This window comes from Callorhinus ursinus, unplaced genomic scaffold (genome assembly GCF_003265705.2).
Source record: "Callorhinus ursinus isolate GAN/ISIS: 27379988/994484 unplaced genomic scaffold, GSC_fseal_2.0 scaffold74, whole genome shotgun sequence".
NCBI classification, from domain to species: domain Eukaryota; kingdom Metazoa; phylum Chordata; class Mammalia; order Carnivora; family Otariidae; genus Callorhinus; species Callorhinus ursinus.
The window spans coordinates 4,449,496-4,459,374 of NW_027397136.1; the positions used below are offsets into that span (position 1 = coordinate 4,449,496).

The 9,879-nt window shown below is 51.0% G+C and overlaps 1 protein-coding gene across 3 annotated transcripts in view; it reads right to left on the reverse strand.

Annotated features, from left to right (window-relative positions):
- Window positions 1-8,076, reverse strand: part of TSPAN11 (tetraspanin 11) — a 72,887-nt gene extending 64,811 nt beyond the window's left edge. The window contains exon 1 of one of the 3 annotated variants that reach the window (XM_025851833.2): window positions 7,766-7,859. The gene's annotated coding sequence lies outside the window, so the exon portion shown is untranslated. Of the gene's footprint in view, window positions 1-7,765 lie in introns of all 3 variants that reach the window. The other 2 variants (XM_025851834.2, XM_073887018.1) reach the window with 2 other exon arrangements.
- Between the last annotated feature and the right edge of the window lie 1,803 nt (window positions 8,077-9,879).

A 9,879-nucleotide genomic window follows, 5' to 3' on the forward strand; every position in this document is an offset into this window, starting at 1 on the left:
AGAGAAAGAGAAAGAGAAAGAGAAAGAGAGAGAAAGAGAGAAAGAGAAAGAAAAGAGGAAAGAACTCCTTTTTCAGTTCATGGTACTAGTACTTGCTTCCTAGAACTCGCCGGGAACTTGAGGTTTCCAGCCCACTGAAAAGCCCTTAGCCGGCAGCAAGCTATCAGAAGGTGTTAATTGCTTTCTGAGTATTTCATTCTGGCTCTAGTCCTAACTTCCTGTCTCCCTGCCTTACCTCTCTCCCCACAGAGAGAGGGACTTATTTCTTCTGGAAGGCTTGGCTTCCCTAAACCTCTCTGTGTGCAAAAAGCACCCCAAAACGTGGAGTCACCTGAAGGGCACCTCCTCCCTTGCTAACTAAGCCACACCCTTCCCCATCCCAAACCATCTGCTGGGTTTCGGTATAAAAATGGTCATGCCTAGAACAAGCTAGCCAACGTCTTTGAACAGACATAAGAACTCCTAGAAGCTTTTTGCTTTCTGATGCATTCCAACCCTCAGACAAAATGGGCCATGCCCCCCTCTACCCCTGTCCTTTGTTCCTTTCTTTTGAGCTTCTTAAACACACTAGAACCTGTGAGTAAATGATCCAAGCTGACTTTTTAAAAATGTAAATGATTTAAAGCAGAAGAATGGAGACCTGGATAAGGAGATGGAAGCCTTTGCTATTTTCCAAAGATCTAAATGACTAACTGGAATCTGAGGGCACTTGAATGGCCCACTCGTTTAAAGGACGTGTTCTACCCCAAGTGGACCAGAACCATCTAAATATGGGACCAAAATGGAAGGTCAAGGGTTGAAGCCCAGCTGGCTTCCCGAGCAGGCTCCCTGAGTAGACTCACAGTGCCCCGTGCTGAGGAGGGCCTTGCGATTGGTTTAATGTGCTGCTGTTGGCATCCCGGGATTTTTAATAATTTTATCTTTGAGCTTGTGTTTTGTAAGTGAAGCCCCATGGGACGGTGGGCATGACTGTGAGCAGACAGAAATGCACAGTGTGTGTGTGTGTCCACTGTTCCTTGCTGATATCATTTGATCCTCGATGCCCCATGAGCACAGAATTCCTGGGGGTCCTCCGGGCGTGGTGCTCAAGGAGTCTCAAAGTGATTACAAGGTAAGGTGTTCGGTTTCTCATGGAGCAAGGGGGTGCTGATGGCCCAGGGAGGTCAGGTTCTCTGCTGGAACCAAAGCTGGATTCAAGTGCAGAAAGCAAGCGATGCATTGTAAGAAACACCAGCAACCAAGGACCCCTATGATACCCTGTCCTTCCCTATTTGTGGCACTTCCTGTATTAGTCATCTCCTCAAGCTGAAAATGATGGACAGCAGGGAAGTGAAGCCCGTGTCCATGTTGGGCATGGTTGCTTTTCCTTTCAGCCCTTTCTTTCCCTTAGGCTGAAAGTGGGGTGTGACAGTGTGTTGACAGAAGGTGCACGTATCAAGAAGGGAAATAAAAACATCGAGGTCATTTTGTGCATCATTTCCAATGTTAAGAAGAACAAAACATGAGCTAGGACATATGACTGTGTGATTTTGGTGATTCTACATATGAGTTAAATGCTCATATACTTGCTTTTATTTTGTTTTATTTATTTAAGTAATCCCTACACTTAACGTGGGGCTCAATCCTAGGACCCTGAGATCAAGAGTCGCACACTCTTCCAACTGAGCCAGCCAAGGTGCCCCTACTTGCATTTAAAGCTGGCACTGCATGATATCAAGATGAATTAGTAAATTCATGCTAATAATTAAAACTAAAATAAAATGAAAATTTTAATTTCTCTTTACTTAGAATGCCACTGAGTAGCAAATAAAACCCACCGTGACAAGTCAAGAAAGAGACCACGGAAGACAGGAAAAGGCTTTACATTTTAGTACTTTCAATGACACTTCTTCCTGCTTTTTGAGCCAGGGGTCCACAATTTCATTTTGCACTGGGTCCGACAAATTATGTAGCCAGCCCTCATTGAGGTACTTCTCCCTGAGGCACAATCTCACTGATGGCTGATAAGCTCCCTCCTGAAATATCTATTCTGTGGACACTGACTGAACTCCCACTGTTTGCCCAGCTTGGTGCTAGTTGCCAGGGATAAAAAGTCAATAAACGTAAATTTCTATCCTCACGCAGTGGTGAGGAATATAACCCTGAAGCCATAGTATAGGACATTGTTTTCCAAGGGTCAGAACCGTAGTACTTGTCTGCAGAAGGAGGGTCTGAGAGAGAAATGTCTTTACAACTTTTCACGAGCACTTAGAGAAAGGTGGGCCTTTGCCTGTCAAAAAAAGCTTCAGAGGCTAGTGACCACACCTACATGATCAAACAGGATAATGGAAAACTTTTTATAATTTTGCAATCTGTTCCAAACCTCAAACTGGACACCACCAGCCCAATCCTGTTCTTTGTTCTTTTCTCTTCTGAGCCTTTCAACACACTAGAATCTGTTGGTTAAATGGTCTAAATTGATTTTTTTTTAAGATTTTATTCATTTATTTGACAGACACAAGCAGAGAGAGAGAGAGAGAGCACAAGCAGGGGGAGTGGGAGAGAGAGAGAAGCAGGCTTCCCGCCGAGCAGGGAGCCCGATGCGGGGCTTGATCCCAGGATCCTGGGATCATGATCTGAGTGGAAGGCAGACACTTAACTGACTGAGCCACCCAGGTGTCCCTAAACTGATCTTTTAAAAATGTAAATGATAGAAAGGGGAGAAGTAGACACTGGGTAGTGAAATCACTACCACTTTTATGGTCTGATTAATTGTTTCCAATGGAGAAACAAATTTAATTTTCATTTACAGGGAAGTGTGGCTGACAAAAATCTTTCAAAACATGAGATCCCTGTTCAAATAATAATAAGAAGAACAATCTAGAAGTCAGGACACAGGTGAGAACCACTGCGGGGTTCTCCCCTGCTGTCTGCCATCAAAGAGGGTCAGGGAACTCTACTTTAGTTCAAAACTTAACTACTTCAAAATGGATCAGGGACCATCAGAGCAATTTCCTTTAACATTTCCTGAACCTCTGTAACAGCCTCAATTCTTGAATTCTTGGCATTTTGCAGTAAAACCCCTTAAGCCTTTAAGAAGAGCTGATACGTACACAGGGCAATGAGGTGGGAGGGAGCTGCGTAAGTCCAGCTGCATCCTGCCCGCAGTTGTGTGGAGAGCAGAACGGCCAGGGGGAAAGACAGCCAGAGAAGAAAAAGGGTGGTTGGCTGGCCCCGGGGAATACCCCCGATGACTGGCACTCAGGACGCGTGGTGCAGCAGTCACCACCTGGCAGGCCCCCCTTGTCACTGCGAACCCTTGTCCAGAGTGCTCACCTTGGTCAGCCCACACCTGGGCGCTCGGTGCCCCTCTCCGGATTTGGGCTTTCTGGACTTAACTCTGCCATCCATTGGTACCCAGGCCAGCTGGGAGGTAGAACTCCTTTCTTTGGTTGGCAGAAGAGGAACTGAAGCTCAGTGAGGTCACATAGCACACGGAGGGCCACTCAGAAGGAAGGGGCAGGGCCCCGATTCCAGGCTGGAGTACCTGACCTGGAGCTGGGCTCTCTGCCCTTCCCCCGCCAAGTCCCACCACACCGGTTTTCCTGCACCGGTTTTCCTTCGTTTCCTGAGCTCCAGCTCCAGCTCAGGTGAGAGCCACCCCAGCAGTGTGCCCTCAACTGTTTTCTCCTCTCTTCCTGGGAGTGACTTTAATCTCCCCACAACTAGATGCTTGAGGTCAGGGGCCAGGTCTTTAGGTATTCTGAGGCCTGGAGGCTCAGAGGAGGCTCTGGGTGAATTTGTGCATATTGATCAGCCCTCCCCTTCACCTCTGCAGTGCATGCCCTTCTAAGCACAAATCTCATGAACCCGGGAGCCCACGGGGGTCAGCCAGGGCAGGGACTGCTACAAGAAGCAAGGTCAATGGTCGGCAGGAATTACCAGGGGTGTCTGTGTTCCCTCTCTCCTTTCCACTTCTTTCCATAGTCTCCCCCCTCAGCCATCCCCCCAAAACAACTCAATGAAACAACTGAACCTCCTTCTCCATTAAGGGGTGTGCTATTAATATATAATATTACCATTACATGTTATATACTCTTAGTACATACTATATATACATATATATACACACACACGATTAGATACTATATATTACTATTATGTACTATATAATAATTGTATATAGTAATATAAATAATAATAAAATAATAGTATATAATATATAGTACTATAAATAATATATAATAGTAATAGTATATATAGTATATAATACTAACAGTATATACTATAATATGTAATTATATAATATGTATTTATATATTAATAGCATATATTTAGCATGTTATGTTATATATTACATATTATATACCATACGACATTAATGTATCTTACATAATTACATATATATATATATTATGTGTTATATAACTATATTAGAGTATACATGTCTTATACTAACTCCTACGGGGTTTAACAAAGGTGGTGGTCAACCTGGATTCTGTGCCAAAAACCTGGGCACACAGTGCTGATATGGGAGCCACAGTGCCACCTGCAAACGGATTTACAGGAAGAGACAACCTTGGGGCTGCCAAGGCTGCTGTAAATGCGGGTCAGGGGGTGCCATCACATCGCTGTCTTCTAGGCTCAGGAATGGCTCAGAGAGAGGGCTCCTTCCCACTGCCAGCTACTCAAGAATAAAGCATGCTTAGTGGACATCTACTGGGCAGGAGGCACATCTGGACAGTTCTCCTGGCAACACACCTCCGGATGATGACGTAGACACGGTCACCCTGAACAGGCAGCTCTCAATCAGAGTGTGGCTTATCCACTTTGCAGATAGTCAGTGTCCCCTCCTGTTCATCTCCAACATAGTTCAGAGTTCCCATGGACCGCTGGTTGCTGGACTGTGTGCAAAATCATCTTCATATTAACCTTCTCCAAAAATTCAGGAAATTAAACCGGTTGCGAAAAAACAACCCTGTGACGACTCCCCTGGCCAAGCAGAAGTGATCTGTGGGATGTGAGTGTCTGAATCACTGCCGTTGGTCCTCCTTGAGGGCCGAGCCTGCACTATTTCCAGCTGCAGGACTATTATTTCAACTTGGACTTGAAAAGGCCCCTCGGCGTCTTCTGATACAATGGTTTTCCAGTTTTATCTTAGTGGGAGGGCCCTTCCTTCCAAGGAAATCCTACCTGGACGCCAGCCCATAACTCAGATTAACCCCCAGCTGTTGGAGTGAGGGACCCATGGCCCTGCTTATGGGCCTTGCTCCTCCCTCAAAAGCTCCTAGGAGCACAGTTTGAAAAGCATGCCACCGTTCCCTGCTTATTCAGTTATTCGCTCAATCACCGACACAACCTTTTCTGAGTACCTACTACGTTCCAGGGGCTGGTGAGCCAGCAGGTAGGAGGACCGGGGGAGGGCCCTGCTCTCCAGAATCTTCCAGTATGGCTGGAGATAGCAGAGCTAAGTTCAGACGATGGTAAGTGCTATGAAAGAACCAGATCCGGGCAATGAGCTTGTGGCCCAGGAGGAAGCTACTTTAGATGGGGGATCGCAGAAATGCCTCTTTGAGGCAGTAAAACCTGAGCAGAGGGCAGAACAACTGGTTGGACAGATGCCCTGATTTTGACCAGTGAGGAAGCTGACCCAAAGAGGTAAAGTGACGTTCCCCAGGACACACAGGTTGAGAGCCGAGCCAGGACTTGACCCTGGGTTTCCAGGCCCCCTGGCCAGTGCTCTTTTTCCTTTCGCAGTGTTTACTACACAGCTACTACATGCAAATAAGGCTCTCCGACGGGGGATATCCAAGTGCCCACAAAACCCCACGCCCACCCTGGCGTTCAGGGCCGCCTGTCATGACTCTCGGTGCCCTCTCAGACCTCCTCAGCTGGTTTGAGTCTGGCTCTGTACCCCAGAAGACAGCACCATGCAGTTGCCATCCCACACCCATGACGTTGCTCGGGAAAACTTCCTCCTCTCTTATATCCCTGGCTTCAAACTGTGGAAAGGGCTCTTGACTGCTTCTGTTGGGGGCATGAAGATAAAAGCAAGATGGCGGCTCACCCGGAGGAAGGCTCCCTGGAAAGTCAAGCTGCTCTAGGGTTACACAACTTAAACGCCAGCCAAGCCAGTTTTCCTCCTGGGCTGTAGAAGGCTTTCATAGGAAACCTCTGGCACCGCAAGGTCTGTACGGATCAAACACACCAAGAGTCCAAAGCTGGGCTCTAGGCACACGCTCCTGCTGAATATCAAGGGAAGCAGTATGCAAATTGCTCCCCTTACTAACCCCAGCCAAATAGCTCCAGGCCCTCAAAGTGTTCCCCAAGCCTCAGGCTCCGCCCCATGAGCCCAGCATTTGCCCTTTGCCCTTCGAGCCTAAGGCTGTCCCAGCACTTTCCCAGGCATTAGCCAATTTCAGCCTCCAGTAGTACCACCTGAGGTAGGCAGGACAGCAGTTCTTTTTTTTAAGATTTTACTTTATTTATTTGACAGAGAGAGACGCAGCGAGAGAAGGAACACAAGCGGGGGGAGTGGGAGAGGGAGAAGCAGGCCCTCCGCTGAGCAGGGAGCCCGAAGCGGGGCTCGATCCCAGGACCCTGGGATCATGACCTGAGCCGAGGGCAGACGCTTACAGGCTGAGCCACCCAGGCGCCCCAGGACAGCAGTTCTAAATCCCATTTTGCACACAAGCAACTGAGCCCCCGAGAGACCTGTGCAGGGAACATCACTAGTAACATAATAACAACCACTGAATTCTGATTCAAACCCAGGGCTCCAGACTCCAAAGGTAGCTATCATCAAGCTGCTCACAGATTAAACACAGAGTATCCACCCTGGTTTAATACCACACTCATTCCCTCGCTCCCCTCCACCTACATCTTATGCCCTGGAGTGTACTAAGGAGGGTTTCTAGAAGCTGCCTCTTCTCTCCTTGCTATCCCTGCCTCATACTGTGTGCCCACATGCTGGAGAGATCTGTAGCAATTTAGACCTAAGGTGAGATGCTCTCTTGTCCAACCCCATTGACCCCTCCTTCCTTTCATATTTTCATATTTTCAGCCAGTTCACTCTTATCAATACTGAACATAACACTGGGAAAACAATACACCCTAGAGCCATCCACATCTTCCTTCTTCCCATACCAAACCGGCCAACTGCACCTGCAGGATTGGACAGGTAAACACAGGTGATGGGGCCTGCATAGCCATGTCCCCACAAATACACAGATGTGTCCCCATGGGACACAGAAGCCACACCAGCTGCCAGCATTTAGCAAACTCTGCTTTGCATGGGGGACTGAGACAAGCCCTATACAATTCTAGCTAGGATTACTCTGGACCGGTCACCCTGGGCTTATGCCTAAGAGCCAGCTACCAGAATCCGGGTGGACAAAGAAAATGACATTTTGAGGAGAGACAGGCACCGAGCACGCTGGGCGGCAAGAGGCACTCAGAAGCCCAGAGCCCTCTCCCAAGGCTCTAAGGGCAGAAAGGCAGACTCAGGACTCAAGAGTATAATTAGGGACACACAAACGCTGCGACCCCCCGCAGAGCCCAGTGCGCGCCCGTGTCCCCCCAGTGGGACCCGAGGCCTCCCGCCCCCACTGCGCACCCAGAGTTGGCTGGCCCCCGCCCGCCCAGGCACGACCACCGTCCGGCTCAGCACGGCGGGCCGCGCGGCAGGGGGAGGGAGGTGGGGGCGCGACCGGCCCGCCGCCTCGCCCCCGCCCCGGCCCGGGCCCTCCCGAGCGCCGCGCGCTGCTCCGCCGCCCCCCGCACTTACCGGGCTCCTCGGGCCGCCGGGCTCCGCACGCAGCGACGGGAGCGGGAGCCTCGGGAGGCGCGGCGGCGCTCCGGGCCCTCCCAGCGGGAGAGCGTCAGCGTGCGGGCGGCCCGGCTCCAGCCCAGCACCCCGGGCACTTCCTGCCGGTCCGCCCCGCCCCGCTTCCCGAGCGCCCACCCTCCCGGCTCGCCCCCCTCCGAGTCCCAGGCTCCCTTCCTCCCGGCCGGGCTGGCCTCCCCAGAAGCCCTGAGCTGGGCCGCGTCTTTGTTTGGGAGTTGGCCTCTCTTCAATTCGGAGCTCACAGAGCCAATTAAGTCGGAGTTAGGGGCAGCTGTGTGGTTGCCCGGGGATCCTTGCGGGGAGGGGAGGGGAGGCTCACAAACCTCCTGTCTGCCCGCGGCTCCCGGGCTCCTTCTTTCCCAGCCCCGGGGTGGGGGTGGGGGGGCTCTCTCAGGTCTTGCTTTCTTCCCCTGGGTTGGTGCGTGGCTCAGGTCCCGGGAGACATTGGCCTGTGGGGGCTCCCAGGGACTCTAGGGACAAGCCCCTCTGATCCCAAAGAGCCGCCCCTCTCCCTCTGCCTACACCCTATATATAAGGAAGCCTCCCATCAGTGCCCTGTCCCAGCGAGAGCCCTCTGGACCATGGGCTTGGCTTTCTGTGTCTTGGGCCCAGGAAGCCTCGAGACCTCCTCCCAGACTGGAGAAAAGAGGAAGAGTAGACACAGGACAGGCCATGCCCTGGCTGAGAACAGGTGCGAAGCAGAGAACTGGCTCTCTTCTACCTGTGCAGCATATTATTTCTCAAAGTAACAAAGGCCTGCGCTTATCCACCCACGTTCTTCTGAAACTTGACTGCAGCAAGCAAGGTTACCCATTTACCAGGGGCGCTAGGTCAGGAAAGCCTTTGGAAGCAGGGATTGCTGACAGAAGCGTAGCACCAGAGCAAAAATCAGCAGAGCGGACCAGGTGGAGGTCGCAGGAGGTGACTGCAGTGGTCCCTGTGAGGGGCAGGCCTGAAATGGGGGTGAATGTGGAAGATGCAGCGGACGGGGGCCTCCACAGAGCTTGCCCTGTGTGTCATAGATGGAGGGGTAGCGAGGGGGTCTGAAGAAGGACCATGCTGGTGCTTTGAGTGTGGAAGTCTGGAGGAAGACCTGGAGTGCTGTGAAGCAGAGGGAACACAAGATGGAGGGAGTTTGGACAATGTAGAGAGGGCCGGGCTGAGGACAGAGCCCAGGTCAAAGCTCGAAAAGGAGCCAGTGAAAGAAACTGACATCATCCAGGAGGGCCAGCACTTGTGCAGAATGCCCAGATCCAGGAGAAGCCTGGGCTACAAGGACACCGATGAGGAGGGCACCCAAGAAAACAGGTTAGACTTGGAGCTGAAGAGATCTTTGCGAGACTTTGGAGAGAATCATTTCAGGATAGTGAGTATAAGCCACATTGCCCCTCCTTGGGGGCATCTGGTCCGATTAGTTGATGCAGGGATACAAAGGCACATCCGCTTGCTTTCATACTGGAGGACCCTGAAGGGCTATTCTAGCTCCAGAGCTTCCCAAGGGATCAGCGGAGGCCTCCGTGGAAACTGCACCTGGGTTAAAGTTCACTCTCTGTCCAGTCCCACATCCTCACTTTCTTACAGGCGTTTTGTTCCCAAGGCTATTTCCCAAGACCTCCTACCAGCAATTCTCCATCTCCATGCAGAGTCCGTTTTCCAGAAATCTGACCTGAGATGGGGGGGGGAGGTCAAGAGAGAAGGGGAGCGTGAAGTCGAGGGGGTGAGGACAGAGGGCATGAACAGCCAGCACCAGCGTTAGGGAGGAGAGGCAGAGCAATATGGAAGGAGAGAGGCCTGAGCAAGCCTGTGACGGCCTCTCCCTCTGACCTTCTTGCAAGACCTCTAAGGAAGCCGACCTCTTGTTAAGACCTTGACCTCTAATGAAGTAGTTTCAAGAGATGGCGGTCGTCAGAAAAAGTCAGAGAAGGTGGTGTTAAGGGATGAGACAGAAATGGAAAGGGAGAGAAGAACTCTTCGCAGTCGGAATGGGTTTTCCCACAGCCAGGCAGAGGAGAGAAGGAGGGGGGCAGGACAGAGGAGAGAGAATGCTGCCGGTG